Source organism: Tyto alba, unplaced genomic scaffold (assembly GCF_018691265.1).
Source record: "Tyto alba isolate M040663 unplaced genomic scaffold, T.alba_DEE_v4.0 Super-Scaffold_6, whole genome shotgun sequence".
NCBI lineage: Eukaryota > Metazoa > Chordata > Aves > Strigiformes > Tytonidae > Tyto > Tyto alba.
Genome location: NW_024881327.1, coordinates 26466955 through 26491875, shown reverse-complemented (window position 1 = coordinate 26491875; position 24921 = coordinate 26466955). Strand labels below are relative to the sequence as shown.

The 24921-nt window shown below is 38.7% G+C and overlaps 1 long non-coding RNA gene and 1 other non-coding gene across 2 annotated transcripts; both read left to right on the top strand.

Moving 5' to 3' along the window:
* Window positions 1-100: 100 nt before the first annotated feature.
* Window positions 101-2574, top strand: LOC116963183. The gene is made up of 5 exons (XR_004408005.2): window positions 101-171; window positions 458-686; window positions 1538-1611; window positions 2029-2113; window positions 2512-2574. It is a non-coding gene; the product is annotated as an uncharacterized LOC116963183 (long non-coding RNA).
* On the top strand, window positions 1777-1894 carry LOC116963224. The gene has a single exon (XR_004408040.1). It is a non-coding gene; the product is annotated as a small nucleolar RNA SNORA26 (small nucleolar RNA).
* Window positions 2575-24921: the final 22347 nt, after the last annotated feature.

The following is a 24921-nucleotide window of genomic DNA, read 5'->3' as shown; positions in this document are numbered from 1 at the left end:
TTCTTCCCCCTCCCCCATTTTCGCGGGGTCACGAGCGCCCGCTCTGCCAATAAGCAGCGGCGCCCTTCCCGCGGCGCCGCGCGGGGTCTCGCGGGAGCGGCGGGGCGGTATTTAAGGCCGCGGGAGGCGCCGCACGCCCCTCTCTCTCTCTCGCCGTTGCCTGTCGCTGCGGTAAGGCGGCGGCGGCGGCCGCCGCTCCCGCACGGAGCCCATGGTGGGGGGTGGGGTGGGGTGGATGGGACCTACTCGGGGTCTTCCCTTCACATCTTGCCCTCTCGGAGCCTGGCGGTGCTCCGGGGAGTCAACACAGGGGGATAGAGCGCCTTTCCCTCACAGAAACCCAGCGCGGAGCCGCCCTCTCCGCGCTGCAGCCTGTCGTGAGGCACAAGCCGCCCCTTCCTTCCCCGACCCCCCACCCCTCGCTGCTCCGCGCTGATTTCTCTCTCTCCTTCCACAGTGCGCGGCCCAGGCACCCCCGGCGGCGGCCGAAAGGGCCCCTCGGGACTGGCAAGGCCTTCCAATGCTCCCGGAGGCGTTTGTCCGGCTGCTGCCGGCGCGGGCGGGAGGCAAAGCAGAGGCGGCCTTGCCCGTGGGAGCGCTGGGGAGCCCGAGCCGTGCCTTTGAACGCCCCTAGGTAAGGGGGCACAGAGACCTCATCGCGCACCTCACATCCCGGGGCTGGTTAGGTAAGGCTTGGGGCTTCAGAAACCCAGGGCTTTGAATCCTGAGACTTGGTACCACTTAAAGACGAACGTGTATCTGAGGGTACTGGTCTGTATCCCCGTGTGGCAAAGAAGTATTTGTGTACATTTGTACCCTTATGTTCTTTTCCAAATTACAGGTATTGAGCTGCACTGAACTCAAATCTGATTCAGTGTGGTGGTTTCTTTTTTTATAGGCTGCATCAAGAAAATTACAGTTATAACCTGCAGCGTTTAGGGTACTGCATGCTGTAGGCACTTAAGTTCAACTGATCTTAACTTTTCAAATAAAGGAAAGTTGCTGGTTGCATAGGCTCTTGGCCCAGTCTTCTAGTAAGTCTGTTAACATTGACTTTCGATTTCTTGGTTGAGCTCTGTATACTTTGTTACAAGGTATATGTAAATAGGCACAAAGTAGTGATGTATTGGCTGGTAAATATTGGTTTGTTACATCTAGAAATTTGTAGGCTACTTCAGGGTGGTGTCAACACTTGAAAGCAATTTAGGCTTAATAAACTTAAATTGTTTCTGATTAGTCATATATTTTAAAAGATGTTGAAAAAGATGTTCTACCTAGTTTAAATGAGCTAATTAAAACCAAATCTTTTAAACACATTGAACCATTGACTACCTTTTGCTCTAGGTCTTGATGTGATAATGATCTTTATGTAAATGACTTCTACAGCTTTGTAGAGTATGAACTTTAGGAGGGTCTAATTCCACATAACACTAACTCTGCAGGATATGGCTTTAAGAAGGTCTGTAATTAGACAAATTTTTTTTTTTTTGGTGCTGTTTAGAGGTCCTACTTAGCAACTTTGTTTGAAATTTTCTAGATATGGATGATCACACCTAAATTAGAAGTAATGCTCAGGACTTATTAGGAATGAATAATACCTTCTGTCAGAAGGTAAGTGCTCTAGTCTAATGACAATTGCAGATAGTTTTAGTTGTTGTTTTTTGAGAATTCGTAAATTTCAAGCAAATTGTAATATCTTTTGAGTAAATGGCAAGTTCAGATCATCTTAGTTAATAAGAAAAAAACCAGTACTATCATCTATTCCCCTTTTATGCTTTGCCCTCTTAAGTCTGGCTGTGTCTTAAGTGGCCAACACAGAGGGGTATAAAAGTTCTCTCTCAAACCCAGAGGTGAGGTTGAAACTCTTCTTTGGATCATCCTGAGAGGAACACGTTCATGAAACTACTGAATTTCAGGAAGCTACTAACTCAACTGTATTAATAGCTTGTAGGTAGGTTTTGAACTGTCATCTGATTATGAAGTTACCTGAGTCTTAGTATCAATTTCATATAAATCTGACTTTTTCAGGTTTCTTGAATGTATTGGTGCTTTATGTGATAAACGATAAACGTCTTGAGTGAGAAGAATTCCTTGTAAACTGGTTGGCTTCCAGGTATGTGGTTTAAAAAGGATTATCAAATGTTAGTGGATGGGTTGCCTTCTATGTCTAAAGCTTAATTTATTCCTTACCTGAAAACCAACAAACAAAACCACATTAGTTTGGACTAGTGGAAACGTGTGGTAATCAGAACTTTATATAGAAAAGAAAATCTGAGGAAAGTTTATGATGGTTATTAGATCCATTTATTCTAATCTGGCCAGTCCTCTGGAATGGAATCCATGACAACTGTATGGGAAAGGAAAATCCTGTACAAATGAAGACATTTGTATTGAGAAATAGCTCTGACTTAAGGGTTAGTGTCATGTAGCATGTTCATATAGCTCAACCTTAGGCCAGTTACCTCTTGGTGTGTGACACTGACTGCAAATTACATAAAACTTCTTTTACAGGGAGGAAACCAGCATGTGCAAGGGATTTGGACTGATATTAAACATTGGCTTTTTTGATTTTTATGAGTGGCTGATTTGTGAATTCATGCTAGATGACTCCAGCTGTCACCTGTAATATATTGTCTCAAAAGTGGAATTGAGACAAGCAATGGCTAAAACTACATATCTTCAATGATCATGTTTAAACAAGAACCTCACCATTTGTTGAAATAATTTAACAAAAACTGTTTCAATTTATTTCTATGTCTGTGTGGATTAATTGAAATAAAATATGAGACTGTTACCAGAAGTTTGTGTGTTCTGAATGTTTCTTGTTTAGCTACTTCCTGTGCGAATGTTTTGTTTCATGGATGTGAACCCTTTTGTGTTGTCACGCAGAAACATTCTCTTGCCATGTGCAACTTTGATAAGGTTAATCTTTAACTCAAGAGGGCTATTTTCAATGGATTTGTCATCTTAACCATGACCAGACATTCAGAATTTCTGAAATATTTTAGAGTGAAAAAGCACTTGGAGATCAACTGGCCAACTTCGAAGTTATTTCACTGGGCTGCATGTGCCATTTGCATGTTCTCCAACTAGTCAAAAGATTGTCTCAAATGATTAAGAACAAGTGCTGTTACATCATCAGCAAGAATCCCATTACCTGTCTATTTCAAATAAATGAGAATGAAAAGGTTGCAATATTCCATGTAACAAACAACCACTGTAAAGATCCTTGAAGAGCAATTGAAAGTCTGCATGTTGCTTATGTCTAAGTAAAAACCTTATCCCTCAATTGTAGGTCTTAACATGAAGTGATTTATGCACATCCTATTAACTAGCAAATGCTTCTTTAGAAGGTACAAGCAAGAATATAAACAACAGAAGTAACTGTGAAGCACACCCCACTGTCTACACAGGAAAGTGAGTTAGTGTGGATTTGGGACCAAACTTGTAAATACTTGGTCAGATTTAATCCCCATCTAGCCAGGAAGTGTTTCTGGTTGTTGTCTTTGCTTAAACATACCTTAAATGGGGTAAGTATTTGGTGATCTATCATATTTCTAGCCTGCTAAGCTTACCTAAATGTTTATTTTCCTCTGGGCTTGTGTTTTATTAAAAGATGAAACTATATTTGAAGGGTATACAAAAATACTTTCTCCTTTATATTAAACCTGTCTGACAACTGTCTAGTTCCTGTTATGAGGAACAATGAACCATTTCCTCTGTCTTCTGCAGTCGTGCTCAAGGATTAAATTTTAGTCTATTCAGTTTTGCCATGAGTGTGGTTTCATATCTGATCCATGCTGCACTCCGTTAGTTTTCTAAATCTTCTCTTAGGTTCAATACTAGTTGATGGTATTCAGCATAGATTTCTAGATGTTATCTCCTGTTATCCTTAACAAGTAATCTTGTTTATATTCGACAGCTTGTGATGTTTTTGGTGAGCTGTCTATACTTCCAGAACTTTCTGAAGGGAGTAGAAGCTATCTCAGAATTAGGGCTGGAGTTTTCCTTCCCAGATTCGTTAGTCACGCATTAAATAGTGTTAAATGCCATCTGCTGCTCTGTCCATGAGGATCTTGACAAAATCAAGGTCTTTTGGAGTCTGCAGCCATGGTTAGCTTTGAGTATTCTATTTTTTTCTCATTGATTGATGCTGAAAGCAGCTTTATCTTTTCACTTATGAAGACTTTGTTCCTCTCCTTTCTGAATTAATGGCCCAAGAGTACACTAAAGGTCCCTTCTTTTTCATGGTAGCTATGCCCTTGGAGGACCTATCTGAAGACTTTTTGAAGACAGTGTCCCTTTGAGTCGTGCTCTGTGCTTAGGTGCTGACTCCTTCAGAGACTTGTTTAGTTTTTGAGACATTACTACTTTTCAGCTTCATGCTGTGTAGTTAATGATAAAAAGTCACATTAAATCCTAATGACTTAGTACTTATTCATAAATTCATTCTATAATGTTTCAGACAGGGCCTTGTTCATTCATCCCTAGTTTTTAAAAACTTTGGGAAAGTAATTGCTATCACAGACAAATCATTCATTTGGCTTTTGTGACGTAGCCTTCAAATTCTCAAAGGCTCCTTTCATATTTACTTCTTGGGCTTGCAAATTCTTTTGCAGACTGCCTGCTTTTGATCAATTTGAAGAGATTTTAATAGTCTTATCATATTGCTCCTTAAGCATTTCTGCTGCTTCAATATTGTACAGATTTGAATTGGGTTTTTCATTTTTACTTTGTTTTGACATGCAGTTACTGAAAGATACACCTTTGCTTTTCACAGTTTAAAAGTGCTGTCATTTTTGTGTGTTTCAGTTTGCCCATGTGTGATTAAAACTTGTCTTTTAAGCAACGTTTTTATCTGTTTAGCTATACTGCACCCTTTTTAACTGCTACTTTTCAGTAGTTTCACTGCTTATTGCTTCTCTCATTTATTTCCTTAAAGTGAGAAATTTGCCTTAAATTTTGAGAAGTTCAATATAAAAATGTTTTAGGATGTACTACTTTCCATTGCTGACAGCTGAAGTTTTGTTTCCTAACAGTCTTTCTGTTGCAGAAGATCAGCTTTTTCACATTAGTGGCTTACACATTGTATACTGGTGGTATGTTATACAAGTTCCTCAATAAAATTGCAGTGTTAGTGAAGTCCTAATTTGCTGTAGCTATTCATGAAATACCCGTGTGCCACTAAGTGATTAGGTTGCATCTAAAGTCCAGGCTTTGCTGTTCTGTCCATCTGAGACATCAAGAGAGAAAGGGAATACATTCTAAACATGGTCTACTGTTCTGGTTTCACACAGCATAAATGGATTCAAGTTACTGGTTTTAATAAATCTGGGGAGAGAGCAAAGAAAAAAAGTACACTTGAGACTCTATGGTGGATACTTAATGTCTTGCTTACCTTGTCCTTCAGGTAACTAGGCAATTTTCAGACACTACTCTTTAAAAATTGGAAGAGCTTTTTCAGCAGAACTGTTTTAATACAAAATCAAAGTAGTTTGTTTTTTTAAACTAAATAAGTATCAAATTGTTTTGTATGTTTATAAGGCTTATTACTTTTTACATTTGACTGTTATCACTCAGTTGGGGTCATTATTCCATGCCGAAGGCTCATTTTGAAGAAACGCTGGTTGGCAAGATAAGTCACTTGAGAGTACTCTGTTCTGTGACTTCTCATGAGTAGCTATAATAAGAAATCTCTTATCAATTAACTTTGACTTGTTTCTATTCCATCTTCAGGCTTTTTGGAATATAAATACACTAGTTCAGGCATCATTCACCTAATTAATTTTATGTTGGATCATGTTAAAGTAGTGAAGCAAAACAAAGGTATTAGTCTAGGAATATGAAGTAAGTCTAAATCTGGTAACTTTACTGTTGTAAATTAGCTCATTCACCCTGACCACCACCCTGTGGGACTGTATACTTGGGGCTGTGCAGTTCACTAAGAGAGAGCTGGTTTGTATGAATGCTACCCTTTAAATGAAGTTATGATGTTGCAATTTTCCCTTTTATTACCCCTTGAAAAAGTAAAGAGTAATGGAAGAAAAATAGCCAGGTTTGCTGGAGAATAGTCAAGGGATAACTAGTTGGCTAAACACCATCATAGATTTATATTAACTAACCTTGATAGCATTGCCTAAATGACATTAAGCCAAATTCTGTCATTTTATAATTTTTTTGTATGTATGGTTTATACAACAGGGATTATATGAGAGTTTTGGGGAAAATAAAGATGGAGGAAAGCTATAATAGAGCTTTTAAATCTGTATGTTTGTGTTTATTCTGGCTATTGATTGCAAATCTAAGAATGCTGCTTTGGCTTTTCATTGACTAAATCTGCAAGAATCTTAAACTTGTTCAGCAAGACTGAAGACTGTCAGACAGAAGGGGGGATATTTTTATATCTATGTATTTATTCTGTGTTCTAGGACACAGTTGAAAACCATGATATTTCCTACTTCTCTTCCTTTTAGTAAGTTGTTACAACTGTTGAGAATCAATGATCAAAGGAAATGTAGATTTAAAAAGCTGGAGATTTACATGTACTTTGGGAATAATGTGTGCTAAGCCAGGGACTATTTTCCGTGTGCAGGGCTGCATGCAACAGCATTTTGTGTTCTGTGCAAGGGTCTGGTAAGACACAAAAATGCGCTTTTTTTTTTTTTTTTTGAATTGGGAACAGTTGGGGGACCACCCTGACGGTTTACTACTCCCCAAGAGTTTTAGTTTTGAGGAGCTTGGCAGTATCAGAATTTGTGTGACGACTTCTACTTAGTAACACAAATTTGTGATCACCAGGTTTTGTACGGTTTTGTTTTTAGAATCTAAAGTGTGGATGCAGGTATTAATTCATGTTAGAATTAGGTTTATGACTCTTTGGCCTTACATTAATAAATCATACTTACTGATCTTCAGTGGGAAGCTTGGAGGCGATGCTCAAGTGATAACGACTACTTGTTGTCCTAGCTGTTCTTTTGAGTTGATGCTTAGCTGCCCACATCTTCCTTATTTTTCCTCATGCCTTCCCATTACATTACAGTCATATCCAAGATTTCTGAGCTCATGGAAAGAGCAAAATAGCAGTAGGGTGACAATATAGGCTGAATACGCTTCTACCTAAGAAACAATGTGTGTGCATTCCATGTATTCTGTTTTGAATCAGTGCAGGCAGACATTTCTTTAAAAAACTACAGTTTACGAGATGGAAAAATCCTCTTTTGATGGTTGTTAGATATCAGATATATATATAGAACACGTTTTCTTAAAACTTTCTACATTTGGTTTCAGATGCAACTCGCATTGGATTTTTCCACACATCAGTACTTTTGTTTATCTAAATAAAGGTGAAAGCTACATGACCTTCACTGACATTTGCTGTTGCAAAGAGGGACTTTTCTGTTCAGTGGACTTTGATGTAAACATCAGAGATTTCCTCCTATGCTTTGATATTTAAGTTCTACAGCTTTGACTCAATGCATAAATACTGAACACTGAAAACATTCATACTCTCAGATTAAAAACAATGACTTGCCATCTTCAGATGGTATTGTATGTGTTCACTGTAATTCACAATGCATTCCAATAAATGTATTTTGACTTAAATTTATTAAAATCATAAGCAGGAGTAATTGGAAATAGGCAGAGGCTTAGGAAGAGCAGTGTATACAAAACCAGGTGATGAAAAAAAATCTGGAAGTTCCTGCTTTTAGCATTGCCTGGGTCCTGCAGATCTCTAGTTTGTTTAATGTGGTAGAAGACCAGGTTGTTCTATTTCTTTCTTAGTGGTATATTGCACACCAAAGCAGAGGTGGTATGTGACCTATGATTCAGAGTGTTTTTCAGACTTTCTCCTGATAAGTGAAGGGATTACATGAAGGTAGTTTTTATAAAGGAATTTGACTTAGGTTTCATTAGTGCTCTTGCAATTGAGTCTTATCACAGATGATACAAAAAGATGAGATCTGTTTAGCTATATCATGATCTGTGCCTTAAAAATAGAAAATTATCTCATGCAGTTTGGAAAGTGAAAGGAAATCAATAACAGCTCTAGAGAAAAAAAATCTTAAGCTACTTGAAAATATAGCTAACTGTAATGTTCTCAGGATTTTAGTAAAGGATTGCATTAGGTTTATCACCTTTTTTTCCCCCCCCTCTCTGGAGTGTAAACATACAATACCTACAAGATACTTTATTGTTAAAGTAACCAGAAGGGAATAAATCCAAGTAAAGCATACAGCAGGATGCAGTCTCTTTCCAGAAATAATGTATTCTCTCCCACATACCCAGACTCAAGATACTGATTTCAGGTCGAATATGGCACAGGCTTTTTTAGAGTTGCTGGCATGCTGTGACATACCATGCTTTTTTTTCCAGATGCCCATGGGTTTCCTCAAAACTTCTGTTTTAGACCTCGCTGCTATGTTTCAATTTTCAGATAGATTATGGCTTCTCTGTCCTCTGTTGTTTGGCATAAAAGAAAAGAGAAAAAGAAAGAATAAGAAATAAGTAGAAAGTTAAAAAAACAAAAACAAAACAAAAATTACTCTGCTGCTGCTCTACGTGAAATCTGGGATTTTCACCTAGACATACTGCTGCCATCAAGAAAAGCTGGAAAGACAAAAAAGGTATAATGAGAGAACTCATATATGTGCAATAAAAACGTTTTAACTTTATGATGTGTTTTTATAGTAAAAGTAATGTGAAAATTATTAAAAAGCAACCTCAAGAAATAGAAGATAATATCAAGTCCCCCTCAGATTCAAGCTCTTGCTGCTTCTTACACTGCATGATGAGTACATTTATTGGAACTGCGTATCAGCTGCAATCCTTTCAGTTGTCCACTACTCCTTTTTGTACATTTTTAATGGCAGGGCAGAAATAATTTTTGGCCTTATGAAAAAAGATGCTGCCAGGTTAGTATTTTCATATCATTTTGTTGGAAGGAGAGCACCCCAGGTTTGAGTACCTTCATAGTGTTGCACGTGTAATAGCAATGCGGTCTGATTCCCACCCGTGCCGTGTTAAGGCTGAGAAGTCTCACTGAGCTGAGCCAGGTCCCAGCTGCCCTCTCGGTCAGAGCTGGGAAATGGTGGTTCCAACTGCAGTGGCTCCTTTCCAACATTATTTTACCACATGTGTTAAAGGAAATGAATGATACAAATAAGTAACAGCGTGATTTAGTTTTTACTGCTACTGGGGTCCTGTACCTCCAACTTTTTTTCCAAACATATTTTATTGCTGTATCTGGTTTGATTCACAGTAAATATTTCCTCTGTTCTCACCTGACTTGATACACAACCTTGCAGTGAGTCAATTTACCATGAGTCAAAGCAGAAGGAAGACCTCAAGATATTTTTATAGGTTGGTCTTAAGCTCTCCACCAAGTTCCTCAGATTGCCACGTTCTTTCCAGGCTCCTCAGACCGCAATCTTCCTCTGCAGTAACCATGATTTTCACTTCTCTTGGAGCTTCCTCCTCAACCAATTTATGAACACTCAATAGATTTATTATAGTGTTTGAGTTCTGTGGTTACCGTTTCTCAGAAATCGTAAACAAAAAAAAAATCTTAAACTGACAGAATATGGAGAATCAACTGTTTTTAATAAACATTATGGGATATGCATGTCTGATTTGAAAGAATTACAAAATTAGACACACTAAACAGAAACACAGGTTTAAGATATGGAAAAATATTAGCTCTGTCTTGTAGCTATCTGTGTAACTAAGACATAATTACAGACAATATTAAACTGATATTTAAAAATAATTTAAAAAAATATTTTTTTTTCTTGCATGCCTACAGGCAGCATATTTTAGAGGTGAGCAGGAAGATAAAAGTTACTGCTGTTGTCATAATTCCATAATGATGTTAGCATGACCTAGTTTATGTACTATATACTGTGTAGTCTACAGTTTTTCTAGGCTCTTTCCTTGAACTACTTGTTCTCTTTCTTTGGAAATTGCTAGGAAAAAGAAAGTGTGCCAAGAATTCATCCTAAAACACTAAGAACTTGATTATCTGTATTTATGACATTAGAGAGGGTCTGATGATTTTTCTTTTTTATTAGAATTATGACTGTTAACTGAATGCAGCTTCAGCTATCAGATGAGTGCTCTCTCTCTGTATTTTGATATAGGGTTTGGATATGAAATAAAAAGGTGAAGAAAAATAGTGAATATATTCTATAACCTCTTAAATATCCCATGTATCTCAAACTGCTTCAGAACACTATGAGTTATAGTTCTGCTGTCACTTCAGGAACTGTAAACATACAGCATTTGTTACGCAGTTAGTAACAGCTCCCATGTAACCCTTGGATGGAACTAGATTTATGAGGAAGAAAATATAGATAAGGTGCCACAATTGGTTTGTTTTTTTTTGTTTGTTTTTTTTTTTTTTTTAAATTGTTCCATTTTTTATTAAGTGGAGATGTCATTCCATATAAGCTGTAGTGTGACAGAAAAGCTGCTCTCTCAGCTCTCTCTGGCTTGAGATCTACCAACTGGAATTTTAAAAGGCTGCTTAAATCTAGGTAGTTTTAAAACTTCCAAAAATAAGGTATGCAAACTTAGTTGGATGTCACTAGGACCTGTAAATCAGTATGGTGGATAACAAACATGCTAACAGAAATGGTCTTGTAGGTCTTCAGACAGTTTCACCAAAATTCAATGAAACTGTGCTTGTTTACTTCAGCAGAGAACCAGCCCCCCACACTCCTCTCTACAAACCTTAGTTATCTTTCTGAGGTTGCAATTCATAACCTAATGTCTAAAATGATTTGAAGTCTTGCCTCTATCTTATCTCGGTAGCTTACCTCACCATTCCTGTGGTATGTTACCAGGTGAACAGCCTGAAGGTTTGGGATTATGTAAAGTTGGGTTATTTATACTATTTCTCACTATTCCTCATGCTGTTAATCTGAACTCATCTTTGATCTTGTCCATCAGGGTGTCACAAGTTTCTAATTTGACTCATACAGTTTTTCATGTACTACCTTTTCGTTTTTGCTTTAAGAATAATAATCTTTGTTCTTCCATATAAGTGATCTGTCTTTCCATTTTGGCTTCTGCAGTTTAATTGTGAATTATTCCCATGTCACCGCTTTTTGGTTTTATTCAGAGTAACTGTATTATTACTGAGTCTGCCTTAAGAAGGTTAAACATCTTCCCAATATTTTTTGTATGTTTGTGTGAGCAGAGAGAAAACGTCCCTTGCAGTTTGTAGTTGGAATCGCTGAAGTAGTTATAGGCTGTGATTTAAGTGCCTTTGGTTTTATTCTGTTGGACTTTTACACAGTTTATATATGGCTCTATTGCTTTGAGATTTGAATACAAGTTGGACTGCTTGAGAGGGTCTTGCATAAAATTCAGTAGTGCAAAATGCTGTTTCCATTTTCTTGTGGAAAAATAAATTAGAGGTGAATATTTCATGTATTGAAAAAGGGGTGGAGAGGAATTGGTTTTCCTTCCAAGTAAATTATTTTCAGTTGTCAGATTTCAAAGCTCCAAGAAAAAAATATCATATGGATCATCTGTTTGCTTATATTCCCAGCTGCCTTTCAGATCCAGTCTGGCAGAATTTCTCACGGTAAATTCTATAACTTGCATGTTTTGAGGTAACTTAAAATAAAGAGTTCTAGGGTAGGGTTTTCCAGAAGTATTCAGAACTGGATTCTTTCCAGTCTTTCTGAAATTAGAGTTTTACTGTTGATAGCAATAGAGCAAAATTTGGCCAGTGTTGAATATTTTTAAATTCCCACTGCTGGTTACTAAAATCAAAATCATTGGTATTCCTTAATCTCTTCAGGTGGCAGGGTGTGTTTTGTTCAGCCAAGTAATTTGGATTGACCACACTGAAACTGTTGATAATGTAATTCCATACTTACATCATGAAGCCAAAAAGAAAAATTAATTTATTACCTTGTAGGCACTGAAGGAAATAAAACCACACAAACATAGTTATAGACTGTCTTTCAAGAAGCCTTAGTTCATGCCCTATGTATCATCAGATACATCACATAATATAAGTAGTGTTGAAAAAATTAACTATTTTAGTAGGCAAGAGCTTATTTTAAGGAAATTGGTTTTGTTACTCACGATGCAGTTCTTTTAAGAAGCTGGGATGGTTCTGTGTAATACTTAACTCCCTGCTTGATTTTTGTTTCTTAAAATACAGCTCTAGAGGTAGAGTCACTATTTACAGTACACACCCATAGTCTAACACACTGAAGAGCCAACCCGTAAATCAAAACTATCATTGAGATAAAGAGTTTTAGGAAAAGACTTGATCTAGAATATAAAAACAGTCTGTTGTGTGCATGCTCTAGTGACATTGTGGTAGCATCACTGGGATAAAAGAAAATCCTATTTAAATGGTATGTAGTTGACTGTAATTAAAAACTAGATAGAACATGGAGTTAAAATAATTAAACAAATCTACTTAGAAAATGATAGCTTGCTGAAGCACCATGAGATGACTGAAAAAGAGTTTATAGCGATCACACAGAGGAGTGTTGTAATTCCACTTTTAGTTTGAAACTAGAAAGCTACCACAAATTTAAGTTTTTTTGGCATGAACTGAAGAAAAGTGTAGATATGGTTGTGTGAATGCTTCCAAAGAATGAAAGCAGAAAGTGACGAAGCAGTGGTTTGTGTTTCACAAGTTGTTCAGGAACCTTGAGAGCTGTGTTTGGTTGCTCTGGCTTGGAATAGTTCAATAAACACCACTAACTGAATGCCAACTGTTGTGGGAAGTCCATTTCTTCAGTCCTCTGAAAACATTAACTGAGGGAAAAGAATTCAAAACACCTGTTGAAGAGATGTTAAATATTGTTTGCGACAACATAAGCTCAGCAGTCTGTTTGACCAATGAAGTAATGGTGTAGGATGAATTACAAAATCAAAGTCAACACGAGAATTAGTTGGTGATCAAAACTTATCTAGAGGTGATATAAAATTGGCAAGAACAGAACAAAACATAGAGCAAACTGTAGACATTTTGTAAAACTCAGTATGTCTAGCTTGCATCGAGGCTAAACTAGTCCTTCTTGTTTCATAGTTTATGAATCAAAACTAGAAACATTTCACACACACCTCACATTTCTGATCTATGACTTAACAGGAGGTGGGATATTCAACGCAAGTAATTGGCTATCAATGTCTGTAGATTGATAGTTTAAGAGTCTGAAATATACTTTGCTCACAACCATAACCTACTAAAAAGGTTTCTAAAACACAAGCTATATGGTTAAGTATACTACGTAACAGTACTGTTGATACAAAATCTCACTTGATCTTTTTAATCTTGGAGATTTTTTCCCCCAAAAAATGTTTGCAGCCAGCTTGTCCAGGAAACAGATTGCTCCTTTGGTAATTGCTGTTAGCTCGGCTGAAAAAAAACAAGGGTGATATCACCTCTGCTTGTTAGGACAGGCAGTGCTTAAATTCAGTGAGAACATCTTTGAGTTTTCAAATGCAATTCGTAGTATTGGCTGTGTGGTTCTGGAAAGAGAGCTGGTAGAGATCAGAGAGTGTGGCTCTTTGCTGCCTGTTCAGCTGTAGCTCTGCTGAACGCAGTGCTGGGGGTTTTATCACTTTCACTTGCTGCTTTTGATTCCGAGATATTTGGAACAGGTCTGCTGATATAAACATGCATACAGAAACGATCTGCACCAGGGATGGATGGCTACCCAAGATTAATTAGAACAAAGATAGAGGACTCATCAAGAATGTAGGTCCCAGCAGGCCCAGCTTCTGTGGGGCATTATGTCTTCAGGAAAGAGAGAGCGAGGAGGAAGGTAATGGAAATGCCTGGGGCCTCATTACAATTTGCATATCTGTGAAAATATGCTCTCAGACATTTGGAGGGCAAGAAAAGAGTGCAGTTCTCTCACTCAGGGGTTCATTTTCTGTTCTCTCCTTGGAGCTCCAAATCTACAAATGAGCCTAAAGGGATGTGATCAGTGCAGTGTAAAAAAGTCCACTGTAATTTATATAGAATCAGTCCTTGTTGTGGTAGCAGAGAGGAACATAGTAAATAAGCCTGTAGGGAACACCATAAAATTGCATTTAGACTTCTTGTGGTATGCAAATTAATCTGCTTAGACCTAATTTTGTGGAGGAGGTTGTGACATGGAGTCTGGATATATCCTAAGGGACCTGGTGTTGGTCTCTATCGTGTTGGGCATCCAGCAGCAGTGCAGGATATATAACATTAATGATTTTATAACAGTAATAATTTTTCTCTTCTGCAACTATTTTAAATAGCTAGAATTGTGTGTAAAGCAATAGGAGCAAACATGTCTCCTTATAATCATACCTCTATAAATAACTTATATTACTGTATTGAGAAAATGAGTTCCTTCTTGTGTTACCCATTACCTCGTCATACCCACTGTACAACAGCCAAACACCTTGGCTACCCAAAGAGAAGTGTCATTTTGTTTAAAGACGTACTTGTGCCCCGTGTATTCAGGGCATCTTGTTAGATTCTCTGCATGTGGTAACAGAGCTGCTTTTTGCCAAGCGATGGCTTATAGCAGGTTTACCCTGATTCACAGCAACATGAAAAACGCTTCCGTAAGTCTCAGAAATGATAACATTCTAGTGAAGTGTCATATATAGGTTTTTGAAATCTAATGAATTGTAACAAAAAGGCTTTTTGTCTTGTGAAGGAAATGTTACTGTATCAAATTCAGGATATTTTGTATAATGCAGAGACCTTGACTTGTTCAAGTTGCAACACTTAAATCACAGGTTCACTTGAAAGGAGAAAAAGCTAAACCAGAACAAGTAGCAAAGTGCTGGATCATACTACTGAAAAAGCAAACCCACTGCATTGTATTAGCAACAAAGCGGAAAAAATCCAAATGACTCTAAATTATTATAAAACTTTTTTTGGAACCTAGGCTTCATTTTTTCAGTTTTGAAAATCTCAAACTTACACAAAGCAAGGGGACAAGGGAAAAAAATATCCGGAGGTTTGCATCAAGGTTATCATGAGGTTGTGTAGGATCCAAACCCCTCATTAAAAACAACTAAGGGTTAATGATCAGGACTGAAGTAACGCAGAGTTGATAAAACGGGAGTGGAGAAAATACTATTGGCATTCTCCTCTTTGCCTTTATTTTGTAACTCAAACAACTTGATAGCTGAAACATTTGCTAAATAGTTGCTACTAATAACCACATCAATCTCATTTTAGAATTACTGCAGATTTATGTCAGAGCCTGGTGATTCTTTTATTACAGAGACAGGCAGCTCATGAACTGTTTTGTGCTTGTCTAATCTCTCAGCATACTGGGGAAGAGCATACAGGTACTTTTTGTTCTCAGAATAATTTTTAAAGAGGTTTTGAAATCATTGGGCTATAATCTTTCACCATTGGTATTCAAGACTGTTCTGGCCTACCCTCTTACTTACTCTTTTCTACATATACAACATTTAGCAAGTAAATGGAAAGAACACCACTGAGTTTTCCTCCTTGTTCCAGCATGAGAGCAGGCAACTTACCACCACCATACTGTAACACTTAAGATGATTTTCAGATTATATTGAAACACTGACAGACAAAAATAACTGTATGTAATGTGTCAAAAAAAAATCATACCTTCAGGATCTTTTGTTACAAGAAAATGGGTCAATTTGCACTATTTTTAAGGATGCTTGTGACCTTTCTGGTAATGATCTTGTTGGCTTGGAGATATTCAAATTGTGATTCTATTTCAAAAATAACACCCGGGTACATTTGCTGTTAGAATGCCTAGATGGAAGACAGAAATCCTACTGAATGCTTAATTGAATGAAACATATCTGGTCTGCATTTGTGTTTCTGGTGATCGATTGTTCTGACTTAGCAGCTCCACTGGCTGCATACAAATTCAGGGTACCAGAGATCCTTTTCAATAAGCATGCCTATTCAGTTAAGCTGCCTAAACTTCTTGTACCTTTTCCACGTTCCTAATTTGAATTGGCAGTGCTTGTGAATGGTATCAGGTTGTCAGCACTAGAGAAAAGAACCGTTCCTTTTGTTCCCAGAACTAGTACAGTGTGAGCTTTCTCATCCGGCAGCACAGGATGACTGGGATGAAGAGGAAGGAGAAGTTCCCAGCCTTCATTTAAAGCAAGAGCCACAAAGGACGGCTGATTTTACAACTCAGCACTAGGCTTAACAGAGGAGTTGCTATATCCTATGGCTACCAGTTTATGCTGGTAATGTCTCAATTTTTTGCTGGGATGATAGTGTACAGTAACAAAATCCCTTCTACTACAGAGCAAAGATCAATACACAGTGTTCACCTTGGTTATATGCAGAAAACTCTTGACCCTGTGCTCCTTAGAGGAGGTAGTGTCCTCACATTGTTCTTCCTGTGCCTTTTTATGAACCAGGCATCTAATTTATATATTTATTAAAAATATGTAAGTAATATATCCCACAGTACAGCTGGAGTACCTTGTTCCACTGTTAAAGAGCAATTCATTTATACTTGAATCTTCTTCACGTTAATACCATAATCGATATCAGAGTGGCCAAATGATTATGTTCTGAAGGTCTTGCTGTTAGAGGAATCAAATTCCATTAATATATTATCAAGGTTTATTTGTTTCACTTACCTAGAAACATTTCAGTCCTACAAATCAGCACATCACAAAACCTTCAACATGACCTTGCCATTCAACAAAATGCCTTATTCTGTGAGTGAAAAAAAAACCCAAAAAACAAACCCCCAAACCTACTTCTGCTTCTGATATGCCAACTAGAAAAAGCTCTGTCCCAAAAGTGCCACAAACTGCTAGGTGGCCACAGTGCTCAGGAAGCGTGTGAAGTGGGTGTTTAGTTGCTGCTGTGATGGCTTCAGCACACTGGACGTGCTGTTCCACAGAGGCTCTTGAAAGCTTCTGATTGTAGTGCTGAATACAGTTCGCTTGGATAAAAATCACTCTGAGCACCAGTTTGAAGAGGGATTGGTTTTGGCAACTGCTGCTGAGATAATTACTGTAATTCTGGTCTAAAGCATTGCTTGTGCCAGTAAGGAAACAGGTTTCCTGCACCTCCTCATATGAAACAAGTTCTTCGTGCAGCTCCTTAGCTGGCAAGCAGCCCCCTGTGCCCCACCATTTCCCTTCCCAGAGCTCTCTCTGGAGTGTTTCCCCCAGTCCTGGCTTTTTAACATGACCACCTCCGTCAACATCTTCTCCAGCAAGGATCCAGCAGAGACGGGAAGGCAAGTAGCAGACTGAGTTAAATTCTCTTCCCTCCAAAATCTTAATGTTTCATGCCCGTGTTGGGTCTTCCTCCTGGTACTCACCTTCATCCCTCCTCTTCACCTGGTGAGACAGGGGAGTCCATAATCCTGCTGCAGAACACTTTGAAATTAAGTATTGTAGTACAGACCCATACATATTTTTAAAAACATATACCTATTGGATTTTTTACAAGCTGCTTGTAAATTGTTTCACTGTTTACTGGTTCAGCTGTGTTTTTTTTTTCACATAGGCTCACTCAACAGAGGAATGTTTCTATTTGGGCCTCTTGACAAGATGAAGCAAGAATGTGACTTGCAAAATCACTTCTGTTCACATTAGAAAATGCTTTTTACTATTATTTGTGGACTTTGGATCAGAAATCCTCTGTGTTGTATGTGTTCCCCAATGACTGCTGTGTAATTAGGCCCTGATGTTTCGGCAGAAGAATGTTCCCCAGCCTGCTGCCAGAGCGGCGTGCTCCCTGCTGCACCTGCACAAAGCTTCCTGATAAGGCCACTCTAATCGGCACCCGAAGGAATGTGGTGTAGATCAGCAGCAAGTCGCCAGTACAGTGGCTCCACTGTATCCCCAGTTAAGCTGTAACCAATATATAAACAGGAAAAAAAGCTGACTTTTTGTTTGTAACAAGCAGTGCATAGAGTTAGGGTGGATTAGATTTGTATTTTGAAAAGAGCAAATTTCAGTGGCTTTCAAACACTTGGATTTGGTTCAGATCCTGCAACGGTGGAGAAAGTTTGCAAATCTACATCCAGGTAATCTTACAATTACTAGACTTTTTTATTGTTTTCTCTATAACCTGCAATTCTTCTCATAGGAGAGACCAAATTAATAGTTTCCCCCTTTTTTTAAATTTAGGAAACAATTACAACCATTCATTCAAAAGTCACGTTTGTGTTTTTTTTTTTTTTGTCCTAGCACTTCCTCTTGAGTATGGGTTGTAATTATTTGTCATATACTAACACTTAAGTTACCAGCTAAGATCCAAGTCACATTCTGCTGAATTCTGCACACACTTGTGCTCAGGCAGTCTGCATTTTGGTAAGCTATTCAAATAAAATATACTAATAGGAGGAGAGAAGTACTTCTCTTACCCAATACAGGTCACTGCAGAATCACATGGATCAGTAGTTTGGCCAACATGATTCAGTGGGACTGAATCACTATCTGTACTAACTGCTGCTCTTCACACTCCCTGTTACACCACGGTTCTTCATCACGTTACAGGTGATAGACCAGCACCTAGGAGGGTAATTGGTATCCATGACTCCCTTCATTTAGACAACTGGCTGATCAAGACAGATATTCCTGGGAAGACCAAATTATTCCTTGAGGTTATTTTTCTCAGACATCCCATATACTTCTAGCTGAATAGATCTCAAGAAGTAAGAACAGAGTAAGAGCCAGAATGGGTCCAGCTGACTGATTTCACAGCTGACAGAATGGTGTGGCTCTCTTAGCAGGTTGTGTGCCATGTAATGCTCCTTTCTTTTATGCCCTGCAGCGCTAGAGAATATGCAGAACAGACTGAGACATTGTCTTATCATGGCAAAAACCTATACATGGGAGCCTTTTTAAAATGACAGCCTATAAATTGCTTTTTCCCCCTTCCAATACCTTAAAAGCAGATAAGCTCTTACTGAAGAGCTTTCATACAACCTTCTGCTTCTGCTCTCTAAAGAGACAAACAACAGAGCACAGGGGCAGTGTCACTGTGAAGAGACCATATCTCCCAGTGACTTGAAGAGCTTTCCTGACTAAAGATGTTTTCCTGACTCAAGTCCAGACCTGTGATAATGCAGCCACTTTTGCAGCCACTTTTACTGTGATATCTGAGTCATTTTGCAGTCTTGAATCTTTTTATCTCCTCTGTGATAGAGCAAGTCTGCACACAATTTACCCAGTTATACAGAAGAGCTGTGGCAGGGAGGGAATCAGACTACAATCTCAGAAATCACAGACTATCAAAACATTCCTCACCTTGTTAATGTTTTACTAATGGGGTGAATGCATTCTTCTTTTTTTTTTTTTTTTTTTTTCCCTTACATTCCCAGGTGTCTTGGTCTATCACATTTTCTCTTTGAGAATGTATAAACTTAAAATCACAGCTCGAGTTAAATGCCCAGCCATTTTTAGTTTGCTTCTTGCTAGTACCAAAGAATTATTTGATACGTTTTGCAACGATTTAATTGTTACCCTTTCACATGAGGTGAAGGAAGACAACAGAACATGCTGTTTTCAGAATGTTATTCCCAAGATTTCGCAAGAGCCAGCCTCTGACCCAGGCTGAGTCTCCACCTTGGCAGGATGCACTCTTGCGTGGGGGAACCTATAAAGGAGTCCCACTGTGACATGATCTCAAGGTCACCACCGCTGTGGTCTCAGAATATCCAGCTCTGGATAAATTATACCCTCACAAACCTTTCGTCTAGCATATACATCACTGCTGCAACAATGGGTTACACAGTGATGTTATCAGAGGAGATGGCCATAAATATGACATAGCATGTGTGCCACATACCCTTAATGGTGCCACCAGTTCCCACCAGGGACACTGGTGAGAGTCTTAAGGTTCTTTTAAAAAGGTTGAGGGAAGGGAGACTCCAGCATTGGAACTGAATTTCAGAGTAAACCCTATCAGATTACTCATGGTTCTCCTCTTACTGGGGGCATGGGGGTGTAACTGAAGTGTTTCTCCAAGACCAGCTGTGTCCTACTGCATTATTCATGGTTACAGGCTGGCTTACTCTAACCTGAAAGATGTGTGGGAGCAGAACTTGGTACAGTTTGTTCACAGCATGAGACTACCTTAATTTCTAAGCCAGCCAGTGTGGCTGCTGAGTTAGCGGTGAAACGCTGTGTGCCATTCACCGGGCACGCACTCCTGACAAGTCACTCACATGGGCGCCAGAGGGTGATGCTCTGGTGTCCCTTTCAGGACACAGTGGGACAGGGGGAGAGTTATGTACCATTCATTTTATTTTCTGATATCTGCCATGTGGACAGGTTGAGTTTTCTGTCTTTAAGAAGCATTTGTAATGCGCATCCTAGTAAAATCCAGCTTCCCTCGGTTTTAAAGACTTGCTGTGTTTTGAGTAGCTCAGAGATGGGAAATGCAAGGGCAGATCCAGGGCAGAGCTTTGGCTGATTCGTGTCCAGCCCTGAGACATGGTCAGCTTACAGACCATTGCTGCAGCTTGCTTTACGTGAGTCCTTTCTCGGAGGTGGCCTTGAGTGAACTAGAGGCAAGGCCAATTTGAAAGTGCAAATGCTCTGGAATGGTCCTACAGATTTCCTTTCCTGAGCCAACAGGAGCTTGGCTAGAAGAGCCCCACGAGGAAGAGGGGATACATGCAGCAAGTATGGTCTCTGAGTCACTAGTAACATCTTTGCATTGTTAGGCAGAAAAAAAAAATAATGTTTTTTAACTTATTTGTTATGGTTTACTTGCCTTGTTTACTTATTTGCACTTCTTTCTCTCCGTCTAGGCAAAGGAAGTAATTTCTTTTCCATTCATGTTATTAATGACAAGTGTCCTCAGACATCCATCTTCAAAGTGCAATATTTATTCATTTAAAAAGAAGGGCTTTTAAGATTAAATGGAAATTATTCATACCTATTTTTATTTTTCTTGGGGTTTAAATTTTAGACAAAGTTGGACTAAATAATACCCTTTAGACAATGAAGCCCCTGCAAATATCTCTTTATATTATGTACTGTTATGCAAAGACTCAGTGATGTGGCAGTCAATAGATACATATATCTATATCCACTTTCCCTGTAGTTAAATAAACTTTTAAAGCAAATGTCCATTAGCTCCTGACCATCAATCTTAACATAATAATGGGGCTGTTTAAAGCTAGATAGGCTTCCTCCACTACCCCCTCCCCACCTTCTATTAAAATATTTACATTGTAATAACTCAGTAAGTTTTTTTTTTCTAAATGGAAGGTTTGTAAGTGGGTGAAAGTATTTTAAAGCAGGGTGAGACTGAAGGGACGTGACATGTTATTGAATTAAGGGCCTTAGAAGGTGAGGGCTGTGCAGTCATAAATTCCAGGAATGCGGATGTGACTCTCTGAATGTGTATATGAAGTTGACAGAGTTTGACAGCTACCATCTGTGAACAATAATGTATAGAGAAGCAGGACTACATGATGCAGGCTGGAATGTACCTATCAGGCTCTGAGGACTATAACAATTTACTACTCATTATCAGTGACCGTGGTCATGATTAGCTGCAGGGGTTGGAATGAAACTTGGAAATTATGAGAACAAAGTTCCCCTTGTTAAAGCAGAGTAATTAGTTTAATACATACGAGGAGAAAATGGGCAGGAGACTTCTTGGTTTTTCCTGCTTGGGAACGCTAAAAAACTGCACAGCAAAAATGGATAGGCTGTTACTTCTTTCTGCATCACCTGAAATATGAGAAAATAGTTATTTTGTATTCATGTCCTTACTATTCTAGGGCTTTCCACAACCCCTACAGTCTATGCAACAGAGAATGGCAGACACGTAATTATGTGATAACTGTGTTTGAGCTACATTTGTTGATCAAAGCTGATTTCTTGTGGTCTGTATTTTTCTGTGTTCCATCAGAGCGTAACATTTTGGCCAAAATATACCTTTGAGCCATACTATCTTGTAAGTAAAATCTCTGCTTCAAAAAAGAGGTCTTTGCTGTTTTCTCAGTAGTGCGTATCGCAAACAAATCTGTGTTTTCCCACAGGTTTGTATTTTTTCTTGGTAAACATCATCATGTACAGTGCAGGTGGAACCACAGAGAAATATTGTGAGTTCTCATTTAAGGTTGATCAAGTACACTGTCTGTCAAGACTGAGAGCCAGATTATTACTTAGAGTAAATTGGCATGGGTCAGTCTTACTTGAAATCATGTTTATACAAGATGAGAATCTGTCCCAGAAAATCAAGGAAAATATCAGAGAAGGAACAGAAAACATACCATCTCCGTAACTCATATCTCAATGCCCACAATAATATATTTTCCCATTCTTTCCCTGCAAGCATTTGCTTTTCTTACAAAAATGACATCAATCCCAGTCTACACACTTTAGTCAATAGTGAACTCCAACAGCAGTTTTAGCTCCGACAACAAGGTGCCCAGATTTCTAAGAAGGGCATTTGACTTTGAAAAATATCCAGCAAAAACAACACATAGAAAGAGAGAAACAGCAGGAAGTCTACTGAGCAAGAAAGATATAATCCATCCTCTTTTAATTAAAAGACAAAGGTTAAGGTTGGTTTAAAAAGAATGTGTGAGCAGACAAGAAAAGTATAGTAAGCAGTTCCTGTGATAGATGGTTTAAATTTAGTTGTTCCTGCCTGGGATGGGGGTGGTGGGGTTGGACTGAGTGACCTTGTTGGTTCCCTTTTACTGCTCGTGTAATAGGAAAATATTAGGTTATTTCTCAACAGGAAAGGTTGCAAGTTTTTTTATTATCTGCTTTAGAAAAATGTACATCGGTGAGGTTATCAACAAAAAGCCATTAATACAGATGCATTGCATCCATGTAAAGTGACTGACTTGCACAGACATGACTTAAAGGTGTGTCTGTCACAGTCACAGACATGCACCTTATCGCTTGGATAAACTAACGTACCCCGAGTTTTGGGTTGGCACATGTCTAGTATCCAGGTTAGCTTGCTATGGTTTTTCTGCATTGAGATGACGGCAGGCTAAACACGCCATTGCAATGGTAACTAGCTTGAGCAAGTGGGATAAGGTAAACCTCTTTTCTCTTGTGTTCCTCAACTTGATTGGAAATTTTACTTACTTACCAGTCAATGCCTATATGGCCTTACTAGCAGATCAAGCTCATTTTCAATGAAATAAAATGGAAAGAAATCAGTTTAACATTTTCCTCAACATTTTTTAAATTTTGTTTTATTTTTATTTGGACAAGCTGTATCTCAGGAATAGACGAAAGGTGTGTAGGTTAGATTTTTGATGGAAACAGGTTATTTTTCAGTGGAAAAAAACCCATTTTTTTCCAACTAGCTCTAATTAGCGATGTGTAAAAGTGCAGTTCCTGAAGGGAATTAACATGCAGACAACGCTGGTATTAGTGTGGAAAGGAGCAAGGCGTGTTATGATTCAGTGTTGCGATGCGTTACATTGTCAGCAATAAACTTGGGTTGGATCTTGTATATTTGTCAGATATGTGACAGCCACTGGATTGGCAAAGCATGGACACCACAAGCTACTGTTTCTGGTGCTACTGGTGTGCCATTTTGTGCCTTGCTTTCTTGTTCAGAGCCTGTTCAGGTGTCTGATAACCCTAATTAGTGGCATCCACCTCACTCCTGCCGTTAGACTAGTCTCCCCTATTGCTTTGCCCTATGTGTACAGCACCTGCCACAGTCCAAATAGTAGTCTTAATGATGATCATTTAAAATAAGTTAAACAATAGGCAGGAGAGATGAACTGGACTGTTCAGTATTTACTAGACTGGATCTGAGATAGTCGAAAGACAAACACTTTCACTGACCATTTCTGTTCTTGTTGTACCCAATCATTCCCCAAACAGCTTGGTATTCGGACATCACCCACAGAGACACAAGCTGCCAAATATTCAGTAACAAGTACTAGTCAGGGACCTAGATGGGTCTTTGTGTTCTGAAAGCTGTCCTCCCTGCAGATCTTAACAGGTCCTGTTCTCTTGGTATCACAGTTAAAATGGACGTGATATACAAAATGAACGTTCTGCTGACTGTCTGTGATGCCGTTTGATGTTGCATGCAATCGGTTTTGTGCCTAGCCCGTTCAGGTTTCAGGTAGGTGAGGGGAATCTCTATTAATTAGGCATGGTTATCATTTGTGTCTACTGCCTCTAAGACAGAAAAGATGCCCACACAACACAAGATGGACGGACACAGACTGGAGCACAAACTAGCAGCCCAAATATAAACTGCCCCAGGGCTCTATATGGATGTTACAGACACATGTGGGTGTGGAAAACCCTTTCTACCTGCTGTGTTTTTGCTGCTATTCTTATCTGTAATAGCAAGATAAAAGCTTGTTGAGGTTTACCATGCTATTTTGTGTCCTTTATTTTGTTGTGTAGACATTTCCAAAGGCGTTAAAGCCCTTGGGACTATAGCAGCCTGAAAAAGAGAACCATTTTCTAAGCCCGCCTGTCTGTTGCAGGTAATCTACTGCATTCCTTCAAAGCAGTAAAGAAAATAGCAATGGGACTGAAATTGCCTGTAATTTTCCTCCTAGCTTTTTGTAACTGGAGTATTACTATGTTATTTTACCTCTCTCTTTCATGTGTGGGCTGTTTCGAAGGCTTTGAGATCACATTCCTCTAAAAAGTCTTTTTTTATATGCTTTAAAACTTCAGTATTACATCAAAGTTGGTAGAGCAGCTACCAAACATTTTAATACTAAGTTAAAAGTATTTCTTATCTTTACCAGTGTTTGTTCATCTCCCCATCCCAGCAAGCCAGTAGGGTAGTGGGGTAGGCAGTCTAACCTCATTCCCTACTTTTGCTGCTTGCTCGCTTTAAAATCTGCTGTCAGCCAGGAATTTGTCTTACAAGTTCCCCCAGATCATAGTTCTCCATTGCATTCAAGCCGTCTTGTAGTGATTAACCAACTTATAAACACAGTAGGAATTACTACCAATAATGGGTCT